Source organism: Watersipora subatra, chromosome 5 (assembly GCF_963576615.1).
Source record: "Watersipora subatra chromosome 5, tzWatSuba1.1, whole genome shotgun sequence".
Classification (NCBI taxonomy): domain Eukaryota; kingdom Metazoa; phylum Bryozoa; class Gymnolaemata; order Cheilostomatida; family Watersiporidae; genus Watersipora; species Watersipora subatra.
Genome location: NC_088712.1, coordinates 9064745 through 9091405, shown reverse-complemented (window position 1 = coordinate 9091405; position 26661 = coordinate 9064745).

Below are 26661 nucleotides of genomic sequence, written 5' to 3'. Positions count from 1 at the left end.
TATTACGATACTTAGTACTCATATTAATTCGGTTGGCTTCGTTCGACCGAATGGAAAAAGAAAGACCGCTCTATAATTTATTTACCGTTACTACACATATTACCTAATTCAGTTTGCTTCGTACGACCGAAATTCGTATGACGATAAAAGGAAAGACCGCTCTATAAGGCGGACAATCAATCAGATAGACAACTATTGCCGTTTATATAGTAGATAGAGAACAGCGTTTTTTTAGTGGTTGCAAGAAACAAATGTTCACATGACCTTCCCGGTACACGTTGGCAGTAAATATTAATTAGATGTAATTTACTACTCATTAATTTATTTAAAGAGTAGTAAACTTTATTTAATTCGCTACTAATATTTACTACTAATTTAATTTTACTACTTACTCGTATTAATTAGGTAAGTTTGCTTCGTACGATCGAATCGAAAAAAAAGACCGCCATATGCGGTAATTTATTTATACTGCTCATATTTGGGAGTTGTCGGTGACTCAATATATGGAGAAGACAACTCATACTATTAGCATATCAGTATTTATCGTCCATCCCTACGATGAATAGCAGGTTACGTATTATAATAGAGGCGTGTACTAACCGGAGATTCCCGTTAATGCGCCCTAGCGGTGAAAAAACCCACAGAATAGACCCGCCCTTATATAAAAGTAGCGGCTAATAGTCGGAAAAGTATGGTACTCTATAAAGCGGACAGATACACAGATAGATAGACAGACAACGATTGCCGTTTATATAGTAGATTTTTCCTTAGTTCATAAGTTGTACAAGAATGATCAAGTAACAGGCAATGAACAGCCCGGAACAGCTATTCTCTTCTAAAAAAATGTTCGAGCTTATATAGCTTGTAAGCTCCGCCTCCGATCTACTTGGCTGGACCCGGCACGGCTCATTCCGGCTCGATTCGGTCTTGACTCGGTCTTGACTCGACACGGCTCTGGCTTGGTTTGGCATAGTTTTGGCTTTGGCTTTGGCTTCAGCTTGGCTTGGCTTGGCTTGGCTGAACGTAAGGGCCATCTGCCACAGTTGCTTATACCTTCCCATTTTTCAGAAGGTGCCATCCTCGACATCCGGGGGACGTGTAATATTCGGCCAAAGTCTGGATTGTGCCTGGTGTGAGTAACACTAGAGAAGTGGACCACACGTCTGGTTTACTGCATGGAATGTGTTGATGTCATACCCAAAGTAATCTCCGATCCCCAGGTTCAGGTAGCACATGAGCTGTTCTCAGAGCCTCTTTGGGTGTGGGAGGTCTGGGTGCCGGAGCTAGCAGTTAGGAAGCCTTGGGTTATGTCTCTCAACCTGCTCCTTGAGCGCCCGTTTCCATGTCAACATCATTTCCTGCCTCATCACTGACTGGTTAGCGAGGGAGGGCTCAGCTGGCTGTTAAAGGGTGCTGATGCAGTCAGATCTTTTGCAATCCATGAGCGCAGCGCTTTTGTCTCGGCCCCCTTCTCTGCCAGGGCTGCCTGGAGCCATTGCACCACCTCCTCCTGCTCCGCTAGTTGGCCCCTCAGGTATTTCACCTCATCCTTCATTGCATCATAATGTACCTTCCTCTCCACTCTCCTCCGCTTCTTCTTTACAGCCCACTCCGGAAGCGCTTCCCACTCATGGCTTTGTTTTTCTAGCCGTTCGTTTGCTGCCTGTGCCATCCTTAAACATAAATAGACATGCATTGCACAAGACCAGATGGCTTTTTTACCATCTACAGAATAATGTACTAAACATTGTTAATAACCATGACTCAACATATTATTTTTTTTACAAGCAAAGTCAGATTTTCTACATTTCCTCATACGGGTTCCTGCTTAATGGTCCACTGTGCATCTGTTGCGGCGCCGAAGATCGTATCGGGGCTGCTCTTTGGGCTCAAGTTCTGCTTTTGGATCAAGGTCGAAACTCTCACCGGGTTGAGAATTAGCTTTTTGCTGCAGCAGCAGGGTAACCTCTATCTCCGGGCTTGGCTTGGCAGCGTTTGTCTCCCAGCAGTGCTCTGGCATCTGTTTAGGCACCATTCGCCGTATATGATTTAGGTGCACCCACATTGTCTTTCCAAGATTTGGAGGTACTGGCTCAATCAGTCCACTTGCTCCAAGAGCCATGTTCAGCTGGTAGGGTCCCTTGTACTTTGGCTGCAGCTTTGGGGAAAGGCCAACCTTTGGGTCAGTCCTCAAATGGTACACTTTTTCTCCAACTTCTAGCTTGGATGGGTTTACGCTCTGGTCATGGTACTTCTCCTGTCTCAGGGTTGATGTCCAATTTGCTTCTCGTGCAGCATCATAGGCTTTTTTCAACCCTGTCTTTGCACATCCTGAACATACTCATATGTTGATTCAAAGATCTGGGAATCGTCCGGAGCCAGGAGATGTGTTGGAAGGCGCGCCTGCCTTCCCTGCTGCAGTTTAAAAGGGCTGTAGCCAGTAGAAGAGTGAGCACTCGCGCGATAAGCCAGCATATTAAGGTCCAGGTATGCGCACCAGTCTGATTGGTTGGTTCTTACATACTGTCGTCACATCTCTGCCATTGTGCGATTCCATCTTTTTACAAGGGCTTGTGATTGCGGCCTGTTACAGCAGGCTCAAGAAAGTCGTTGTTTCATTCCAAGCAGGCAGGACACTTCTTCAAAAAATTTGGAGGTAAACTGCCTTCCCCGATCTGATTGCAGCACTATAGTAGAACTCCATGTCTTGTTATCACTAAATTTACAAATGCTCGACCCACAACAGGGACTGTTGCTGTTCGAATGGCTACTCACTCAGGCCACTTTGTAAATTTGTCCATTATGCAGAAGATCCACTGGTTTTGAGCAGTTTGCATTTTAATGACAATTCGGAAAACCCTGCTGGCAATAACTTTTTCAAGCTAGGAAATGTTTTTTGTCATGATAAGCGACCAGTTATTGTCTGTTTTGCCGCCTGGTAAGATTATATCTATAAATGGAAGTTTGCTGGCCTAGAAAGGACCGCTAAGCCTCAGGCAGTATACTCCATCTAAAAAATCTAGATTTGGAATAAAGTTATTTACTCCGCGTTGCTGTCTCTGATTATGTAAACAAGTTGTCTGTTTACATCGATGATGAGCGAGAGCAAGCTGAAGGTACATGCAAAGGAATCACCCACAACATAGTCCTAAAGATAATGAATAGTTTGCGAAGTTTAGGTCATTGTTTATATATGGATAATTTTTTTAATTGACCAGAGTTAGCAGCTGAACTTATAATATTGTCATATTTCTCTGCAATCTAGCAGTCAATGATTTGCTGTTTCTGCTCGTAATAATTGTTGCTTCATGTCTTTTGATGCATGACCATATGTATGAATTCAGGCTCACCGCTCAATTTTTCTTCTATGTAACCAATTAATCTTTGATTCAGAACATATAATTCTATGCAATGAGTGTATATGCAAAGCTGTTGCATAAATCTATAGTTTGTAAAAATACATACATGTAAAATTCTGACAGCACAAAATCATAACTGCAAATATATAGATTCCAAGTTGCAAATCCCTCGCTAGCCGCCTGAGGGAAAGAATCTCAGTCTGTAGAAAAATATCTCAGCTTTCAGATGCATATTCATTTGCAGCTTCATGCCAGTTTCCACGAAAGTTATAACTGAGTTTGTGCAGCAATGTCGGGTAACTGTCTGGCACTGTTTATCAACACAGCGTCATGAGCATTTCGAACATGAGCACCTGCAATGCACCACATCTCCTAACTCTACTTTTAATGCACTTGGACAACCATTTTTTTGTAAACTTTTTGAACTTATGAATCCATGCAAATGTTTCCCAAAACCATTTTCGCAGAGTGATTGTTTCTGAAAATGTATTTGTTATCGATATTTTACAGTAAAAAAGTGAAAACTTCGACAAATCAGCATTTTGACTGAAATACTCGCAAATGACTTGCAGGGAATGAATGGCTGCCTGTTGAGAAATTTCTAAGCTTTCCAATGCATATTCATTTCTAGCTCCAAGCCAATCTGCATGTAAGTTATAGCAAATTTTAGGTGACCAAGTCAGGTCTATATTTTTTGCTAGTCTCTTGGTCACATACTGAGAATGTTGAGTGGCACTCCTGCAATGCATCGAAGATCAAAACTCTACTTTCAAGGCTCTCCAATGATCAAGTTAATTTGCAAATTGTTGTCAACCTATGAATCCGTGCCAGTCTTATTTATATACAATTACATTTGACAGTTAGAAAAATGGTTTGCAAAATGGAAATTAAAAAAATTAATAGTTTCAACAAATTTAGACTTGTGCTGTAAAGTATTTGCAAATTATCTACATAGAAAAAATATCAGCTTGTAGAGAAATGTCTCAGTTTTCCTTTGCATGCTTATAATTAATGTTACTACCACAATTTTGATGCTAGTTACTGCAGTTTTTATGCAGTCAGGTCAAAAGCTCAAATCATCCCAGTAATTGGATTGGTACGCTGGTGTTTTCCAAGCTGTAAGTGCTTCGGTAGCTAAAGGGTTAAAGGAAAAGAATCGTAATACAGAGTGATAATATATCATGGTATATATAACTATTTTTGCTCCCCAAGATAACCTAAAAATAAAATAAAATGAACCACACTATTAAACACAAGTTTTGGTATCATATTATCGGATACACATAAACAATGGGTTAACATATTGTGATATTAAATTCAGTAAAACTTGTCAACATAAGTTTTGATTCCAACTCTTAACCTATCAATTAATTTCTCAATAAATTTGATGTAATGAAAATAGGCATGGTATCTTATTCTAAGGAAGATTATTTCACGTGAACATAAAGATTTATTAATTTTGTTGTAGTCAAGTATGTGAGGTACCACTCAACCAGCTGCCAGCGTACGATGTAGCCAACGATAAACCAAAGTCATGTGATCTCTGTGCAAAGAAAGGAAAGAATAACGAACAAGCATTTTCTTATTGTCCACTGTGTGATACAATTTACTGTGTCAAGCATCATGAGGTATGAAGGAGTTCATAGATTATTTTATATTTGATATTTCAGCATCAGGCTTGGAGAACAAGTTGAGTATCTGTTGTCACATGTATTTTTGGTTGATAAAAGTGTTTGAACTTAAAGTTTCAACAATATTGATAGTTTGGTCAACTACAACAAACTTCAAACTACATTTATGGGTTTTTCGATAAGGGTACAAAATCTGAGCTCTGTAGATTAGCTATCAAAAATTTGTTAGTAGCTCACAATTTTCTGCTGGATATGGTTTTTTATAATTAATATCTTTTAGAGGTTGTACTACAAAACAATTTTTAAGTCTTTAGCCAGTGTTGCTTGTAATATTTCATGTGTTCAGAGATACTGATCAAGCCAATTCTTTTATTTTTGCTTTCTGCCAAGTTAGGAATTTATTGATAAAGCCAAGGTTGTTTATAGGCTAATAACATATTTGTACTTAGGAATAAACCTTGCTAATAACTGTAAATAAATTAGACCAAAACTGTGGAGCAAATGGACAATACCACTTATCTATTGATAAACAACTGTTTTCATAATATTTTGTTTTTACACCTCAGTAACTATCAGTAGTTAGGAAGAGGTTAGAATGAGTTATTATTTATTATTATTTATAACTCAGTAAATATCAGTAAATAAAAGTGGATTAGAAGAAGGTATTAAATGAGCTTAGTTGGTCAAATATATCAAATTGGTTAACAAATTATATTTTTTGCTGAAGTAGTCTAATTTCGAAGCTTTGTAATGGGAATTACAATCATGCAACCATCGTGAATTGTAGCTTGCTAACTCAAAATTGGGCTAATTGCAGACAAAATTCTTATGCGAAAAGTGTTGTTGGTCGTTTAAAATATATATGAATTTTATAAGCATCTTTCTCATCGCAACTTCAAGACATTTTTGAGCATCTCATTTATCTGGATTTGGGTCACTTTCAGTATCTGTTTTGACCCACTTTACATTTCAGTTTCATCTAGAGTACCATGAAGAGATTGGAAAAGTTCATCGAACCATAAACATGGAGCAGTATGAGCTACTGAAAAGTCAACAAAGCAGAGTATGTGCTGATCACACTGACAAGCCAGTCAGCTTTGGATGTGATAAATGTCTGAAGATGATCTGCAATGAATGTGTCTGCAAAGACAAGTTTTGTGATGACGGTAATTAATAATAGTAATAAAAGCATTGTCCATATCCTATAAAAACGACTTTGCTAAGTCGGTCTTATAGTTTATAAAATTATAAGAAAGTAAGTAAATGTTCTAAATTCATTTTTACAACTTAATAATTATCATTGGTTTGAGTTAAATCGTTCACATTGTAATGATGTAACTCTCCTCTCCACTCTTTTGATGTTCCATTTTATATGTTTCAGGAGAGACTCATCAGATGATGACTTTAAATCAGCTTGTAAAGCAACTTAATGATGAAATCAACAAGCTGAAGAAAGAAATGATTGAGAAAGAAGAGAGATTGGAACAAGTCTTCAAGTTCACATCTCAAACACTTGCTGAGTATGACCAGGAAACGACTGAGACACTGAAGAAGATTCATCATAAAAGGGATGCGCAGATTGTAGTGACATTGACAAGTCTTTTGCAGAGCATTTCTTTACTCCAGTTGCAATTATTTTGACAAGATAAGCTTAGTTTACATGAAAATTATAAAACTTTTGAACAACTCTCAGTATCTTGTCATATTAAGCACCACAACATTACAAATTAATACTATATAAAATAATTATGATTGATTATCAACTCAGGTATCAATATAAGATCTAGAAGTTTCTAAGCTTGTTGTAATTATGTTTAGTTGATCAAACCTATTTCTGTTTATTCTTTGCAAAGGCATCAAGTTAGAAAAAACTTTTTTGAATGACTGGAAAGGAGGTCAGGTGTGGTATGGATCAGCTTTTAGGTAAAAAGAAAATTTGACTAAACTTTTTATAGTGAAATATGTTTCAGAATCAGTATAAAAGAACGGATTTTGCATCAGCATAATATCTATTTGATTATGGCTGTTTTGCTATCCAAAAGTTAATTTCACCAAGGTATGCTACGTTTTAGCGAGTAGTTATTCTTTACTAAAGATCTTCAAGAGGTTTTCATTATATCGTTCAATATAAAAGTATGCTGTGTGATAGATCAATCTTATTACATAATGCATAATTAAACATAATGTTTCTAGCTTAGGGTTAGAAGATGTGATAAAAAGATTGAACTTTCGATTGTGGAGTTATGTGTTCAATGTATTGGATTATTCTCTTGTGTTCCACTTTTACAATTTGCAGGTGGTTATTACCAGCTATTGTAAACTACCACATTTTTTCAAGGTACGTTCGAATGTTCATACGCAAAGCGAACTAGTGCTTTCCAGTGCTTGCAATATTTCACTTGTTGAAGATTAAAGCTTTGGAGTCTAAGTACACACAGCTAGAGGATGAATATACAGAATGTAGACTAAGAACCAAAACTCTCATCACAGACTTTCTCGAAGATGAAATACTTAAGAAATGGAGCCAGATAAGAAATACCATGCGCAAAACAGAGTCTCGAGCAAAACATGCTCATCAGGTACAAGGGTAATTCGATAATAAAATAAACTTTTCAATCTTGAAGTGATTATTTGAATCATATAACATCGTACAGGACCTGAATTCTCTACAAGATCTACTTGCATCGCAATACATTGTTTCAATGTTTGACTAGCTTTCTGATATTACTAGGATATCAGTTGTTTTGCGTTATCAAAAGCGAGTTTTACATTCACTCTCCTTTGCGTCTTTTATAGTAAACAAGTGATTTACACGCTATGTGTGAGAGTCTCCCAGTTAATACAGTGAAATTCTTGAGGGATTTTAGCTGTTTGTGGAATTTTGATGCTTTACAAAAGCACAAGTTGACAAAAATCCGCTCTATGCAAACCTAATTTCAAGGAAGTTTGTCTAGCACATCACAATACTTACTGCTATTGACAGAACCAGATTGGAAGGAAGCAAAATTGTAACTCTTCATATCTCTAAATATTGCCAACATGATCTTTTTACCAGGTCTGCTGGCCTCCAAATTGTTAGGTCGTAACAGGTCTAGATTTTCCAATAAAGTTCCACAGAACTTCCAGTCAAGTTTCAAATTGGTGACAAAGGGTTCTATCTGTATTTAGACATTCATACTGTTCATTTACTTAATCCTATACAATTTGAATTGAACCCAATGTATTTCAGTTTCACTCCCTCCTTTTAGCATTAAAATATTATCACAGTCCTCTGCTCTTTTAATGCGCATCTCTACAGATGGCAGTAAACTTGGTAACTTAACTATAGAAAGTATAGTGATTATTACTAGTTGTGTTCTCTTATAGTGATGGTAAATTCCTATAGTTGAATGGTGGTCACATTACTATTATCTTGTCAAAATACCATTTTGATGAAGTTCTTGGTGTCTTTGTTCGTTGAAACACCCTCGCACTATTGTGACCTTGAGAAAATGTTAAACATTAGTTTTGTGTTAATGTAGTAATCTTTACAACCATTTATATTACAAAGCCTTATTAATAATGTAATAGTGACCTTCGAAGGTCATGAAAATATAATGAATGTTCGTCAACCTGTTACCCAAATAGTTTCATGTTGCTTTGTTACCATATGAACAGACAAAATTGAAGACCATGTTTATGGAATGTCAGTATACTGTTAGTTTTAGTAACACACAATATCTGAACATCCTTTAGACATGTTGAGGTTGAGTATTTTTAGAGTTGTCAAAATCTTCCGCAAATCAACCAAATTGATAAAGTGTGTCATTTTAACTGGAGCATATTAAAGGCAAAGAAGTTTTGAAAATAACTTAAATTGTTGCTAATTGGTGATTTTCAAAGTTTTGTCGTCTCACATTCCCTTTTGCTTAAAGATTTTAACAGTTTTATACTATCATTGTTTTATACATAATTTCTATTATAATTTTCTTCAGACTGTTTAACCTTGACAACTTCCATTCTTCTATATTAATATTGCAGTGTGATATAGTCTCCAGCTACAGTGACACAAAGAATGACATGCAACGGTTTATTGATGAAATCATGCCGTCAGTTGATGTACCTTCAGTCAGCAAAGTGAGAGAGAAAGGTAAGTCCAATGAGAAATATTATAATCGACTGGCTGTTTCATAGGAACTTCTATTGCATGTAGTATTGTATTTTATTGATATAAAAATGATTATTTCTCAATTTAGCCCTTCCGCTTGAAAAAGTTCATTTTTCACTTGTCAAAGTATTATGCACCAGTAGCCGATGTTTTACACTAGAGTCTTATTACACTGGTAAAGTTCCAAAAATAGTTTTAACAAAAAAGTTGGTAGTAATTTAATATTATAATTATTTAATTAGTAATAGTTTAATAATTATGGTAGTAATTACTTGAAAGCAAAATAACTATAAAATAATTTTACTTTGAGAAAATCTGCCACATTATGAAATGATGTATATTCAGCATTCTAAGTAAACTCATTTGAAGAAACTGACAAGTTCATTATAATTAAAACCATTGAAAATTTGCTACTGTGTTGAGGCACCAGTCAAAGTTTCACCTCAAACTGAATTATTTGCATCTGAATTTACATCATTACTTTTAAAATGCATTGTGATTTATTCTGTATAATGCCTACATTGTTGGTGAATGCCTAATAAACGTCTAAAAGATATGTGACACCGATTTTTAAGCTACACGTTTTGGTTATTCTACTAGATTGCATATAATTATGCTGTTTATAAGCTATGATTTTAAATTGAGGTATTTTCATGTTTTCGACCAACACATTGGCTGTAAAAGATAGTCTGTTTGTATTATTCCACGTTTATGACTTGACAAACCTTTTCTGATATACCTCCAAAAATTAAGTTTGGTTCAGGAATACATACATGTACGCAGCCCATAACAATCCTTTGTAGTTTTTCATCAAATTTTGGTTTGTGAGTAGAAATAATAACACGATAAATATTTATCACTTAGTAGGTCATGTGTGAGCTTGTCAGAAGAAATCTTTAGCCACATGTTACGGCTTAGCAAAGAACTTGTGTGTAGCTAAGCGGCGCATGATGCAGCTTTAGCAAGCTTTATACGAACCATTTCTGGTTGGTGAGTAGTTAATATATTACCCAATCTTATCTGTACTCAAACAAAAGCAAACAACTATCTGCATGTGTTGAGCCAATAAAATTGATGTAAAGCTCATTGCAAGCATAGTTTCGTTTTACCTAAACTTTATTTTTGTCGCAATTTCTTCTTAGCACTGACTATTTGTGTCAAACGTAATATGATGACATAATTTTACTACTTTGTCTACACAAAGATTTATTGAAAGCTAAAAACAACAAGAGTTTACTTTAATAACAAAAAGCAAACTAAAAACATCCGTTATTAAAAAAACAAAGAATTGATACACACTGAGTCTCATGCTTAGCTTATTACATTTTCTGATGGTGTTAATGAGCCTCCATTTTTGAGCAGAAGCTACGATCACCACTACAGGTTTAAGAGTCTCGGAACCTTTGACCATTAGGTACTAACAAGGCTATTTCTTAAAAGAAACAGCAATAAATGAAACCATCTTGAAACTTAAAGACTTCCACCGTTTAGTCCACTAAAATCACGATAAAAAATCACTAATGGTTCTAAAAGTACATTATTGCTGTCCCTAAGGGTGGATATGTGTGCAACAATGTCTATCATACAGCAGACTTTAAAATGCCTAGCTAAATATGTCATTTGTTGTCTTTACAAACATTTACATAATCATAACGGGAAAAAACACCATACAGTAGTACATGTCGATGACTACTTCACAAGCCGAGCTCTGTGTGGAGAAAAGCTCTAAAAAATACAAGTTACAGACTCAATTTTAAAAAGTTTAGGCCTGCCTGATGTCATCAATGATTAGCTCTCAATTAGGGGAGAAATGGGTAATGTGGACAGTTTTTCTTTTTATTACAGTTACTACTATGCTGTTCACTTGAAAATAATCAAATAATATCTCCAGTTTGCGAAGTTTGTTAGCTCTCTTTTCTTAATTGCATGTTTTGTAATACAAGTAATAGTTTTCCCAGAATGCACCATGTCGTAAAACACAACATTGTCCACATTACCCACTGTCGATGGGTAATGTGGACAGGTGCAGTGAGTAATGTGAACATGTTATTTTTTGTCAAAAAAGTAAAATATTTTCAGATATTCAAATAACTACAAGTAATGTACGCATGTGGTTATACATAATTTAGCGTAAAATATACAAAAATAATTAAAATCTGACAAAATAAGATAATAATTCTACTAAGTCAAGGTAATACCTCAGATTGTCTAAATTTGGCAGTATGTTTACTAGTAAGCCTAGTAGGAGTAATAACAATTTAGACTTAACATTGAAACTAGCAAATTAAGCAGTTTATATAATATGCCTTGCAGCACAGAGTAATGTAGACATGTCCACTTTACCCCAAAGTCTCTTGACCGCATTAGCCCATCTTATCTGTATATATTATTACAAAATTTGATAAATTTCAGTCATAGTCAGGAGTTGCCTTCTGACAATCAATAAAGATAAACAACACAATATGATTTGTTTGTGTACAATTGCCCCAAAAGTTCCAACAACTTTTACACTATGTAACCCAGGCAGTAAAATTAAATTAAAAATTACTATTTGTGTGATAAATATTAAGATGCTTACAAATTGGTTTATGATGGATAAAGACTTCCAAATCAGCATGTGGCTTTTTCTAACAGGAAAATAAAAGGTTTCATTATATGAGACAAATGAAATTGGTTATAGATTTTAGCTAAAAATTTAACTGTCCACATTACCCAGCTGTCCACATTACCCACTTCTCCCCTACATGTAGAAGAAATATGATGATGATGAGATATAGACATTTTTTGGCATAGTCTTGTGGTGACAGGAAATAAGTACCTTGCTGTTGATACACATTTCGGCATAGACTGGCCTGAAGGCACGTTAGAAATATTAGGTCACAACCATACCAATCATAGTAGCAGAGTATACTGCTAGAATGTGTGGCGTCAACTTAATTGATGCATTTGCTGACACCTATGCTGCTCACAGCAGAACAGTAAAATGCTAGTATAAAATATTCTTTAATCCTCTCGACATAACAACAACGAAAGCATACATTACATATACACAAAACCATGATGTACCAAAGCAAATGAGACATAGCTATATTTTAGACATGATCAATGCTTGCCTAATAGTTTTGACTACTCTTGTAAGCATGGTAGTAGTTTAAGTTTGAGAAATGTGCAGTCTAGATTCCCAGCTCAAACTTTCTGAGAAACGATCCAATGACAAAAACTGCAAAAATCTGTTTTGTTTGTTGCAAAAATGGAAGCGACAGCTACGACGGACATTCCATGACATCATGGTTTAAAGAATATAGCTACAGGTTTTGGCCAAAAAGAATATTTTATAGCATAATTACAAATAAATTTGTTCTAGTGCACAAGCGAATAGATTTATAAGTCCTAAATATGTGTAGTTGTTAATAAAAATATATTTTAGTTCTAGTCAAATATGGCCTCATGGTACTATTTTTATTGAATTTTCAATAAAACTACTTGTTTCATCAAGTTACTGTAAGAATTGGACCCTGAGAAAATGTCAATTCTTACCAGAAGTCGTTCCGGAAGCTTTTGATAAAATGAAAATTTTTATTAAACGGATTATTTAAATAATGATAGGCTGATTATTAATATAAGATTAGAAAGCTAATCGTGGGTCAAGAAGTATTTATTCAGCATTTGATATCAAAAGCAGTGTTCATCTACCACAAAACTGTAAAACCAGTTACAGCGTTTAACAATTATTTTACCAAAGATGAATAAATGAGTTTTCTTACAATTATTTTACTTTTATTTACTATTTACTATTACTATTTATTTAATTAATTAATTTAATTTGCGTACCAAGATTAACGTGTCTTTTAGTTCTTTTGTTACAGTAAGCTGCTGTATCGGCTTATCAAAATGGTTTCACTTTTCTTTTTATTACGAAGCGTACACATTATGTAGATCAATCAATTTTTTTTTCAACATGACGACCTTGTCACGTGCAACCAATCAAAATTTTTTTTGCCAAAAACTTCCATTTTCGACAATTTTTTCAAAATGGGAAAACCAGATCGCAATCGTTATCGTAATAAGAATTTCACCGCCTTCTTTTGATGCAAAAAAAGCGTAAGAAAAATTGCGAGAGTGGGATTCACTGAAAAGTTTTACACTTATCTAGTAGAACATTTTTTTTCCAAATAAGGTGCATTTTACAGTGGAACAACAGCTGCACAGCCTTTTGAAATATTGCATAAATATTAACAGTGTATCGATTTATCAAAAATCCGTTTCAATTTATTTTTTCAGAAAAGTGATTTTATCGCTTTAGGGAAAGTTCATGCGTGATAAAATGTATACATTAAGTTGTCATTTTTTGGTCTGGTGAGAGTATTCCTTGAGCATATTTGTAATAAAGTATGCCTCAGTTCTTTTTGTTGAGTTTCGTGAAAAGTAGCAATAAAAACTTTTGCCAAACTCTTCAGTACGCCTCCTTTACACCCTCAACTCTCCAAACTCTTCAGTACGCCTCCTTTACATCCTCAACTCTCCAAACTCTTCAGTACGCCTCCTTTACACCCTCAACTTTCCAAACTCTTCAGTACGCCTCCTTTACACCCTCAACTCTCCAAACTCTCCAGTACGCCTCCTTTACACCCTCAACTCTCCAAACTCTCCAGTACGCCTCCTTTACAAACTCAACTCTCCAAACTCTTCAGTACGCCTCCTTTACATCCTCAACTCTCCAAACTCTTCAGTACGCCTCCTTTACACCCTCAACTCTCCAAACTCTTCAGTACGCCTCCTTTACACCCTCAACTCTCCAAACTCTTCAGTACGCCTCCTTTACACCCTCAACTCTCCAAACTCTTCAGTACGCCTCCTTTACACCCTCAACTCTCCAAACTCTTCAGTACGCCTCCTTTACACCCTCAACTCTCCAAACTCTTCAGTACGCCTCCTTTACACCCTCAACTCTCCAAACTCTTCAGTACGCCTCCTTTACACCCTCAACTCTCCAAACTCTTCAGTACGCCTCCTTTACACCCTCAACTCTCCAAACTCTTCAGTACGCCTCCTTTACATCCTCAACTCTCCAAACTCTTCAGTACGCCTCCTTTACATCCTCAACTCTCCAAACTCTTCAGTACGCCTCCTTTACACCCTCAACTCTCCAAACTCTTCAGTACGCCTCCTTTACACCCTCAACTCTACAAACTCTTCAGTACGCCTCCTTTACACCCTCAACTCTCCAAACTCTTCAGTATGCCTCCTTTACACCCTCAACTCTCCAAACTCTTCAGTACGCCTCCTTTACACCCTCAACTCTCCAAACTCTTCAGTACGCCTCCTTTACATCCTCAACTCTCCCAACTCTTCAGTACGCCTCCTTTACATCCTCAACTCTCCAAACTCTTCAGTACGCCTCATTTACACTCTCAACACTCCAAACTCTTCAGTACGCCTCCTTTACACCCTCAACTCTCCAAACTCTTCAGTACGCCTCCTTTACACCCTCAACTCTCCAAACTCTTCAGTACGCCTCCTTTACACCCTCAACTCTCCAAACTCTTCAGTACGCCTCCTTTACATCCTCAACTCTCCAAACTCTTCAGTACGCCTACTTTACACCCTCAACTCTCCAAACTCTTCAGTACGCCTCCTTTACACCCTCAACTCTCCAAACTCTTCAGTACGCCTCCTTTACATCCTCAACTCTCCAAACTCTTCAGTACGCCTCCTTTACACTCTCAACTCTCCAAACTCTTCAGTACGCCTCCTTTACACCCTCAACTCTCCAAACTCTTCAGTACGCCTCCTTTACACCCTCAACTCTACAAACTCTTCAGTACGCCTCCTTTACACCCTCAACTCTCCAAACTCTTCAGTACGCCTCCTTTATACCCTCAACTCTCCAAACTCTTCAGTACGCCTCCTTTACACCCTCAACTCTACAAACTCTTCAGTACGCCTCCTTTACATCCTCAACTCTCCAAACTCTTCAGTACGCCTCCTTTACACACTCAACTCTCCCAACTCTTCAGTACGCCTCCTTTACACCCTCAACTCTCCAAACTCTTCAGTACGCCTCCTTTACACCCTCAACTCTACAAACTCTTCAGTACGCCTCCTTTACACCCTCAACTCTCCAAACTCTTCAGTACGCCTCCTTTACATCCTCAACTCTCCAAACTCTTCAGTACGCCTCCTTTACACCCTCAACTCTCCAAACTCTTCAGTACGCCTCCTTTACACCCTCAACTCTACAAACTCTTCAGTACGCCTCCTTTACACCCTCAACTCTCCAAACTCTTCAGTACGCCTCCTTTATACCCTCAACTCTCCAAACTCTTCAGTACGCCTCCTTTACACCCTCAACTCTACAAACTCTTCAGTACGCCTCCTTTACATCCTCAACTCTCCAAACTCTTCAGTACGCCTCCTTTACACACTCAACTCTCCAAACTCTTCAGTACGCCTCCTTTACACCCTCAACTCTCCAAACTCTTCAGTACGCCTCCTTTACACCCTCAACTCTACAAACTCTTCAGTACGCCTCCTTTACACCCTCAACTCTCCAAACTCTTCAGTACGCCTCCTTTACACCCTCAACTCTACAAACTCTTCAGTACGCCTCCTTTACACCCTCAACTCTCCAAACTCTTCAGTACGCCTCCTTTATACCCTCAACTCTCCAAACTCTTCAGTACGCCTCCTTTACACCCTCAACTCTACAAACTCTTCAGTACGCCTCCTTTACATCCTCAACTCTCCAAACTCTTCAGTACGCCTCCTTTACACACTCAACTCTCCAAACTCTTCAGTACGCCTCCTTTACACCCTCAACTCTCCAAACTCTTCAGTACGCCTCCTTTACACCCTCAACTCTACAAACTCTTCAGTACGCCTCCTTTACACCCTCAACTCTCCAAACTCTTCAGTACGCCTCCTTTACATCCTCAACTCTCCAAACTCTTCAGTACGCCTCCTTTACACCCTCAACTCTCCAAACTCTTCAGTACGCCTCCTTTACACCCTCAACTCTACAAACTCTTCAGTACGCCTCCTTTACACCCTCAACTCTCCAAACTCTTCAGTACGCCTCCTTTATACCCTCAACTCTCCAAACTCTTCAGTACGCCTCCTTTACACCCTCAACTCTACAAACTCTTCAGTACGCCTCCTTTACATCCTCAACTCTCCAAACTCTTCAGTACGCCTCCTTTACACACTCAACTCTCCAAACTCTTCAGTACGCCTCCTTTACACCCTCAACTCTCCAAACTCTTCAGTACGCCTCCTTTACACCCTCAACTCTACAAACTCTTCAGTACGCCTCCTTTACACCCTCAACTCTCCAAACTCTTCAGTACGCCTCCTTTACATCCTCAACTCTCCAAACTCTTCAGTACGCCTCCTTTACACCCTCAACTCTCCAAACTCTTCAGTACGCCTCCTTTACACCCTCAACTCTCCAAACTCTTCAGTACGCCTCCTTTACACCCTCAACTCTCCAAACTCTTCAGTACGCCTCCTTTACACCCTCAACTCTCCAAACTCTTCAGTACGCCTCCTTTACACCCTCAACTCTCCAAACTCTTCAGTACGCCTCCTTTACACCCTCAACTCTCCAAACTCTTCAGTACGCCTCCTTTACACCCTCAACTCTCCAAACTCTTCAGTACGCCTCCTTTACACCCTCAACTCTCCAAACTCTTCAGTACGCCTCCTTTACATCCTCAACTCTCCAAACTCTTCAGTACGCCTCCTTTACATCCTCAACTCTCCAAACTCTTCAGTACGCCTCCTTTACACCCTCAACTCTCCAAACTCTTCAGTACGCCTCCTTTACACCCTCAACTCTCCAAACTCTTCAGTACGCCTCCTTTACACCCTCAACTCTCCAAACTCTTCAGTATGCCTCCTTTACACCCTCAACTCTCCAAACTCTTCAGTACGCCTCCTTTACACCCTCAACTCTCCAAACTCTTCAGTACGCCTCCTTTACATCCTCAACTCTCCCAACTCTTCAGTACGCCTCCTTTACATCCTCAACTCTCCAAACTCTTCAGTACGCCTCATTTACACTCTCAACACTCCAAACTCTTCAGTACGCCTCCTTTACACCCTCAACTCTCCAAACTCTTCAGTACGCCTCCTTTACACCCTCAACTCTCCAAACTCTTCAGTACGCCTCCTTTACACCCTCAACTCTCCAAACTCTTCAGTACGCCTCCTTTACATCCTCAACTCTCCAAACTCTTCAGTACGCCTACTTTACACCCTCAACTCTCCAAACTCTTCAGTACGCCTCCTTTACACCCTCAACTCTCCAAACTCTTCAGTACGCCTCCTTTACATCCTCAACTCTCCAAACTCTTCAGTACGCCTCCTTTACACTCTCAACTCTCCAAACTCTTCAGTACGCCTCCTTTACACCCTCAACTCTCCAAACTCTTCAGTACGCCTCCTTTACACCCTCAACTCTACAAACTCTTCAGTACGCCTCCTTTACACCCTCAACTCTCCAAACTCTTCAGTACGCCTCCTTTATACCCTCAACTCTCCAAACTCTTCAGTACGCCTCCTTTACACCCTCAACTCTACAAACTCTTCAGTACGCCTCCTTTACATCCTCAACTCTCCAAACTCTTCAGTACGCCTCCTTTACACCCTCAACTTTCCAAACTCTTCAGTACGCCTCCTTTATACCCTCAACTCTCCAAACTCTTCAGTACGCCTCCTTTACACCCTCAACTCTACAAACTCTTCAGTACGCCTCCTTTACATCCTCAACTCTCCAAACTCTTCAGTACGCCTCCTTTACACCCTCAACTCTCCAAACTCTTCAGTACGCCTCCTTTACACCCTCAACTCTCCAAACTCTTCAGTACGCCTCCTTTACACTCTCAACTCTCCAAACTCTTCAGTACGCCTCCTTTACACCCTCAACTCTCCAAACTCTTCAGTACGCCTCCTTTACATCCTCAACTCTCCAAACTCTTCAGTACGCCTACTTTACACCCTCAACTCTCCAAACTCTTCAGTACGCCTCCTTTACACCCTCAACTCTCCAAACTTTTCAGTACGCCTCCTTTACATCCTCAACTCTCCAAACTCTTCAGTACGCCTCCTTTACACTCTCAACTCTCCAAACTCTTCAGTACGCCTCCTTTACACCCTCAACTCTCCAAACTCTTCAGTACGCCTCCTTTACACCCTCAACTCTACAAACTCTTCAGTACGCCTCCTTTACACCCTCAACTCTCCAAACTCTTCAGTACGCCTCCTTTATACCCTCAACTCTCCAAACTCTTCAGTACGCCTCCTTTACACCCTCAACTCTACAAACTCTTCAGTACGCCTCCTTTACATCCTCAACTCTCCAAACTCTTCAGTACGCCTCCTTTACACCCTCAACTCTCCAAACTCTTCAGTACGCCTCCTTTACACCCTCAACTCTCCAAACTCTTCAGTACGCCTCCTTTACATCCTCAACTCTCCAAACTCTTCAGTACGCCTCCTTTATACCCTCAACTCTCCAAACTCTTCAGTACGCCTCCTTTACACCCTCAACTCTCCAAACTCTTCAGTACGCCTCCTTTACACCCTCAACTCTCCAAACTCTTCAGTACGCCTCCTTTACATCCTCAACTCTCCAAACTCTTCAGTACGCCTCCTTTACACCCTCAACTCTCCAAACTCTTCAGTACGCCTCCTTTACACCCTCAACTCTCCAAACTCTTCAGTACGCCTCCTTTACATCCTCAACTCTCCAAACTCTTCAGTACGCCTCCTTTACATCCTCAACTCTCCAAACTCTTCAGTACGCCTCCTTTACACCCTCAACTCTCCAAACTCTTCAGTACGCCTCCTTTACATCCTCAACTCTCCAAACTCTTCAGTACGCCTCCTTTACACTCTCAACTCTCCAAACTCTTCAGTACGCCTCCTTTACACCCTCAACTCTCCAAACTCTTCAGTACGCCTCCTTTACACCCTCAACTCTACAAACTCTTCAGTACGCCTCCTTTACACCCTCAACTCTCCAAACTCTTCAGTACGCCTCCTTTATACCCTCAACTCTCCAAACTCTTCAGTACGCCTCCTTTACACCCTCAACTCTACAAACTCTTCAGTACGCCTCCTTTACATCCTCAACTCTCCAAACTCTTCAGTACGCCTCCTTTACACCCTCAACTCTCCAAACTCTTCAGTACGCCTCCTTTACACCCTCAACTCTCCAAACTCTTCAGTACGCCTCCTTTACATCCTCAACTCTCCAAACTCTTCAGTACGCCTCCTTTACACCCTCAACTCTCCAAACTCTTCAGTACGCCTCCTTTACATCCTCAACTCTCCAAACTCTTCAGTACGCCTCCTTTACACCCTCAACTCTCCAAACTCTTCAGTACGCCTCCTTTACACCCTCAACTCTCCAAACTCTTCAGTACGCCTCCTTTACATCCTCAACTCTCCAAACTCTTCAGTACGCCTCCTTTACATCCTCAACTCTCCAAACTCTTCAGTACGCCTCCTTTACATCCTCAACTCTCCAAACTCTTCAGTACGCCTCCTTTACATCCTCAACTCTCCAAACTCTTCAGTACGCCTCCTTTACACTCTCAACTCTCCAAACTCTTCAGTACGCCTCCTTTACACCCTCAACTCTCCAAACTCTTCAGTACGCCTTCTTTACACCCTCAACTCTACAAACTCTTCAGTACGCCTCCTTTACACCCTCAACTCTCCAAACTCTTCAGTACGCCTCCTTTATACCCTCAACTCTCCAAACTCTTCAGTACGCCTCCTTTACACCCTCAACTCTACAAACTCTTCAGTACGCCTCCTTTACATCCTCAACTCTCCAAACTCTTCAGTACGCCTCCTTTACACCCTCAACTCTCCAAACTCTTCAGTACGCCTCCTTTACACCCTCAACTCTACAAACTCTTCAGTACGCCTCCTTTACATCCTCAACTCTCCAAACTCTTCAGTACGCCTCCTTTACACCCTCAACTCTCCAAACTCTTCAGTACGCCTCCTTTACACCCTCAACTCTCCAAACTCTTCAGTACGCCTCCTTTACATCCTCAACTCTCCAAACTCTTCAGTACGCCTCCTTTACATCCTCAACTCTCCAAACTCTTCAGTACGCCTCCTTTACACCCTCAACTCTCCAAGCTCTTCAGTACGCCTCCTTTACACCCTCAACTCTCCAAACTCTTCAGTACGCCTTCCTTTACACCCTCAACTCTCCAAACTCTTCAGTACGCCTCCTTTACACCCTCAACTCTCCAAACTCTTCAGTACGCCTCCTTTACACCCTCAACTCTCCAAACTCTTCAGTACGCCTCCTTTACATCCTCAACTCTCCAAACTCTTCAGTACGCCTCCTTTACACCCTCAACTTTCCAAACTCTTCAGTACGCCTCCTTTACACCCTCAACTCTCCAAACTCTTCAGTACGCCTCCTTTACACCCTCAACTCTCCCAACTCTTCAGTACGCCTCCTTTACATCCTCAACTCTCCAAACTCTTCAGTACGCCTACTTTACACCCTCAACTCTCCAAACTCTTCAGTACGCCTCCTTTACACCCTCAACTCTCCAAACTCTTCAGTACGCCTCCTTTACATCCTCAACTCTCCAAACTCTTCAGTACGCCTCCTTTACATCCTCAACTCTCCAAACTCTTCAGTACGCCTCCTTTACATCCTCAACTCTCCAAACTCTTCAGTACGCCTCCTTTACATTCTCAACTCTCCAAACTCTTCAGTACGCCTCCTTTACATCCTCAACTCTCCAAACTCTTCAGTACGCCTCCTTTACATCCTCAACTCTCCAAACTCTTCAGTACGCCTCCTTTACATCCTCAACTCTCCAAACTCTTCAGTACGCCTCCTTTACACCCTCAACTCTCCAAACTCTTCAGTACGCCTCCTTTACATGCTCAACTCTCCAAACTCTTCAGTACGCCTCCTTTACACCCTCAACTCTCCCAACTCTTCAGTACGCCTCCTTTACATCCTCAACTCTCCAAACTCTTCAGTACGCCTCCTTTACACCCTCAACTCTCCAAACTCTTCAGTACGCCTCCTTTACACCCTCAACTCTCCAAACTCTTCAGTACGCCTCCTTTACATCCTCAACTCTCCAAACTCTTCAGTACGCCTCCTTTACATCCTCAACTCTCCAAACTCTTCAGTACGCCTCCTTTATACCCTCAACTCTCCAAACTCTTCAGTACGCCTCCTTTACACCCTCAACTCTACAAACTCTTCAGTACGCCTCCTTTACATCCTCAACTCTCCAAACTCTTCAGTACGCCTCCTTTACACCCTCAACTCTCCAAACTCTTCAGTACGCCTCCTTTACACCCTCAACTCTCCAAACTCTTCAGTACGCCTCCTTTACATCCTCAACTCTCCAAACTCTTCAGTACGCCTCCTTTACACCCTCAACTCTCCAAACTCTTCAGTACGCCTCCTTTACATCCTCAACTCTCCAAACTCTTCAGTACGCCTCCTTTACACCCTCAACTCTCCAAACTCTTCAGTACGCCTCCTTTACACCCTCAACTCTCCAAACTCTTCAGTACGCCTCCTTTACATCCTCAACTCTCCAAACTCTTCAGTACGCCTCCTTTACATCCTCAACTCTCCAAACTCTTCAGTACGCCTCCTTTACATCCTCAACTCTCCAAACTCTTCAGTACGCCTCCTTTACATCCTCAACTCTCCAAACTCTTCAGTACGCCTCCTTTACACTCTCAACTCTCCAAACTCTTCAGTACGCCTCCTTTACACCCTCAACTCTCCAAACTCTTCAGTACGCCTCCTTTACACCCTCAACTCTACAAACTCTTCAGTACGCCTCCTTTACACCCTCAACTCTCCAAACTCTTCAGTACGCCTCCTTTATACCCTCAACTCTCCAAACTCTTCAGTACGCCTCCTTTACACCCTCAACTCTACAAACTCTTCAGTACGCCTCCTTTACATCCTCAACTCTCCAAACTCTTCAGTACGCCTCCTTTACACCCTCAACTCTCCAAACTCTTCAGTACGCCTCCTTTACACCCTCAACTCTACAAACTCTTCAGTACGCCTCCTTTACATCCTCAACTCTCCAAACTCTTCAGTACGCCTCCTTTACACCCTCAACTCTCCAAACTCTTCAGTACGCCTCCTTTACACCCTCAACTCTCCAAACTCTTCAGTACGCCTCCTTTACATCCTCAACTCTCCAAACTCTTCAGTACGCCTCCTTTACATCCTCAACTCTCCAAACTCTTCAGTACGCCTCCTTTACACCCTCAACTCTCCAAACTCTTCAGTACGCCTCCTTTACACCCTCAACTCTCCAAACTCTTCAGTACGCCTTCCTTTACACCCTCAACTCTCCAAACTCTTCAGTACGCCTCCTTTACACCCTCAACTCTCCAAACTCTTCAGTACGCCTCCTTTACACCCTCAACTCTCCAAACTCTTCAGTACGCCTCCTTTACATCCTCAACTCTCCAAACTCTTCAGTACGCCTCCTTTACATCCTCAACTCTCCAAACTCTTCAATACGCCTCCTTTACACCCTCAACTCTCCAAACTCTTCAGTATGCCTCCTTTACACCCTCAACTCTCCAAACTCTTCAGTACGCCTCCTTTACACCCTCAACTCTCCCAACTCTTCAGTACGCCTCCTTTACATCCTCAACTCTCCAAACTCTTCAGTACGCCTACTTTACACCCTCAACTCTCCAAACTCTTCAGTACGCCTCCTTTACACCCTCAACTCTCCAAACTCTTCAGTACGCCTCCTTTACATCCTCAACTCTCCAAACTCTTCAGTACGCCTCCTTTACATCCTCAACTCTCCAAACTCTTCAGTACGCCTCCTTTACATCCTCAACTCTCCAAACTCTTCAGTACGCCTCCTTTACATCCTCAACTCTCCAAACTCTTCAGTACGCCTCCTTTACATCCTCAACTCTCCAAACTCTTCAGTACGCCTCCTTTACATCCTCAACTCTCCAAACTCTTCAGTACGCCTCCTTTACATCCTCAACTCTCCAAACTCTTCAGTACGCCTCCTTTACACCCTCAACTCTCCAAACTCTTCAGTACGCCTCCTTTACATGCTCAACTCTCCAAACTCTTCAGTACGCCTCCTTTACACCCTCAACTCTCCCAACTCTTCAGTACGCCTCCTTTACATCCTCATTTCTCCAAACTCTTCAGTACGCCTCCTTTACACCCTCAACTCTCCAAACTCTTCAGTACGCCTCCTTTACACCCTCAACTCTCCAAACTCTTCAGTACGCCTCCTTTACATCCTCAACTCTCCAAACTCTTCAGTACGCCTCCTTTACATCCTCAACTCTCCAAACTCTTCAGTACGCCTCCTTTACACCCTCAACTCTCCAAACTCTTCAGTACGCCTCCTTTACACCCTCAACTCTCCAAACTCTTCAGTACGCCTCCTTTACATCCTCAACTCTCCAAACTCTTCAGTACGCCTCCTTTACACCCTCAACTCTCCCAACTCTTCAGTACGCCTCCTTTACATCCTCAACTCTCCAAACTCTTCAGTACGCCTCCTTTACACCCTCAACTCTCCAAACTCTTCAGTACGCCTCCTTTACATCCTCAACTCTCCAAACTCTTCAGTACGCCTCCTTTACATCCTCAACTCTCCAAACTCTTCAGTACGCCTCCTTTACATCCTCAACTCTCCAAACTCTTCAGTACGCCTCCTTTACATCCTCAACTCTCCAAACTCTTCAGTACGCCCTCCTTTACACCCTCAACTCTCCAAACTCTTCAGTACGCCTCCTTTACACCCTCAACTCTCCAAACTCTTCAGTACGCCTCCTTTACATCCTCAACTCTCCAAACTCTTCAGTACGCCTCCTTTACATCCTCAACTCTCCAAACTCTTCAGTACGCCTCCTTTACATCCTCAACTCTCCAAACTCTTCAGTACGCCTCCTTTACATCCTCAACTCTCCAAACTCTTCAGTACGCCTCCTTTACATCCTCAACTCTCCAAACTCTTCAGTACGCCTCCTTTACACCCTCAACTCTCCAAACTCTTCAGTACGGCTCCTTTACACCCTCAACTCTCCAAACTCTTCAGTACGCCTCCTTTACATCCTCAACTCTCCAAACTCTTCAGTACGCTTCCTTTACATCCTCAACTCTCCAAACTCTTCAGTACGCCTCCTTTACATCCTCAACTCTCCAAACTCTTCAGTACGCCTCCTTTACATCCTCAACTCTCCAAACTCTTCAGTACGCCTCCTTTACATCCTCAACTCTCCAAACTCTTCAGTACGCCTCCTTTACATCCTCAACTCTCCAAACTCTTCAGTACGCCTCCTTTACATCCTCAACTCTCCAAACTCTTCAGTACGCCTCCTTTACATCCTCAACTCTCCAAACTCTTCAGTACGCCTCCTTTACACCCTCAACTCTCCAAACTCTTCAGTACGCCTCCTTTACATCCTCAACTCTCCAAACTCTTCAGTACGCCTCCTTTACACCCTCAACTCTCCAAACTCTTCAGTACGCCTCCTTTACATCCTCAACTCTCCAAACTCTTCAGTACGCCTCCTTTACATCCTCAACTCTCCAAACTCTTCAGTACGCCTCCTTTACATCCTCAACTCTCCAAACTCTTCAGTACGCCTCCTTTACATCCTCAACTCTCCAAACTCTTCAGTACGCCTCCTTTACATCCTCAACTCTCCAAACTCTTCAGCAAGCTTCCTTAACACCCTCAACTCTCCAAATTGCCCGCAGTAATAAGTAAACCTAGAACCAGAGAAAAATGCTTAAATTTGAGGAAAATTTGATTTTGTTAGACTGGAGTTCATTAGTTTATTCTTCACAATTTTTACTTTTTTGTTTTGGATTGCACTATGTATGCATTAGTGATTATGCAAGTACAGCTTTAATCTATGCAAATCCTTATTTAATGTATTTAATTACAATAATTTATCTTCAACGAATTTCATTTTTACAAATCTAAATCTACAAAATAAGCAATGCTCACTAAGATGGTCACACACCTCCAAAATAAGCTGTAATCCTTAGCATAGTAACATAAATACGTAAAGTAGGTAGCAAACATGATATATTCAAATGAACATATAAACTAGACGGTAAACGCTGATATGAATTTATTAACCTGTAGACTTAGCATTAATTTCTGGCATAATTACATAAAAATATGAAACAGCAGCACATGCTTACTTAGTCATCCTAACCTTTAAAAAAATTCTACTTTAGTGTATTGGGGTTGACATGAACCTATCTTGGCCCGACTGGGCCGGCCGTCCTTCTTTTATCTGCCTGGCGAGTTGTCGGTCTAAATAAATTTTGGCTAGTGGCCCCAGTTTATAGTGTAATGACAGATTCATGTGACTAACTCTGTTAATAAAAACGTGAATAACTTGAAAAGATAAACTAAGCGAAAAGTCAAAAGTCAAGGTTTTTATTCAAATATCTGGAAGCTACTATACACTCTCAATGAGCTTCAAGTCATCAAAAACTGTTCATAAATAACAAGCAAAACACTATAATTATTTGTTATGCATTTAAAAAAAAATTAAATACAATTTTTAAAAGTTTATTGTTTTCAAACATACTTGGAAATATAAGTTGAAATCTAACTTTTGTGCATTCCTTAGATTACCCTTGTTTGCTCATTTGGCTCACTCATAGAAATCTCACAAGCTAATTTTTTATCAAGCTCTGATGAATGTGCAATGAGTGAGTTCACCTCACTATTATCTTTGACTCTGATATTACTCTTTTACCAGAGCATATTGTCTTGCATCCATTTTGCAATAACGTGATAAAATAAGTTTCATGTGTAAATAATATACTTATTTACAGGTGGAAGTTGTTAGGTAATGTTAGAAGTTGTCTCCACTGACGGGTTTCTAGTGGGAAAGCAGCAAGAACTTCGACCTTCTAAACCTCTTCCAAAGTCCTTCAAACTCCTTCACACAGTTTCTTTACGATCACGTCCTTTATCAACAAGAGTCTGGAACTCTCAAATATTAATTGGAATGGAGAATAATGCAGTAGCTACTATTGACAACTACCAAGTAAAAGGCTCATTCATCACATTCAACAATTACCCTAAAGCGATAGAGGTCTACAACGACAGACTATATACAGCAGTGTATGGAAATCTTTGGACCATCTATGTACATGATCAGCAAGGAAATCAAGTCACTTCCTGGACACACAATGACTCTTGCGACCGAGCAACAGGACTAGCCATCACTTGTGATAAAGTAGTTGCTCCGGACAGAGGGAACAAGCTTTTCATAATCTACTCACTGACAGGGAAAAAACTCAAAGACGTTTCTTGTCCTCAGCTTAGCCAACATTGGGTCTCACTCTGCGTTTCAGGATCAGACAAGGTTGCGGTGTCTGACTCCGGCTCATCTCAAGTCTGCTTGATAGACATCACTCAAGGTCAGCTGCTTTGGACTTGTAAAGATGTGCCTCATCCATTAGGAGTAGCCTGCTATGGAGAGA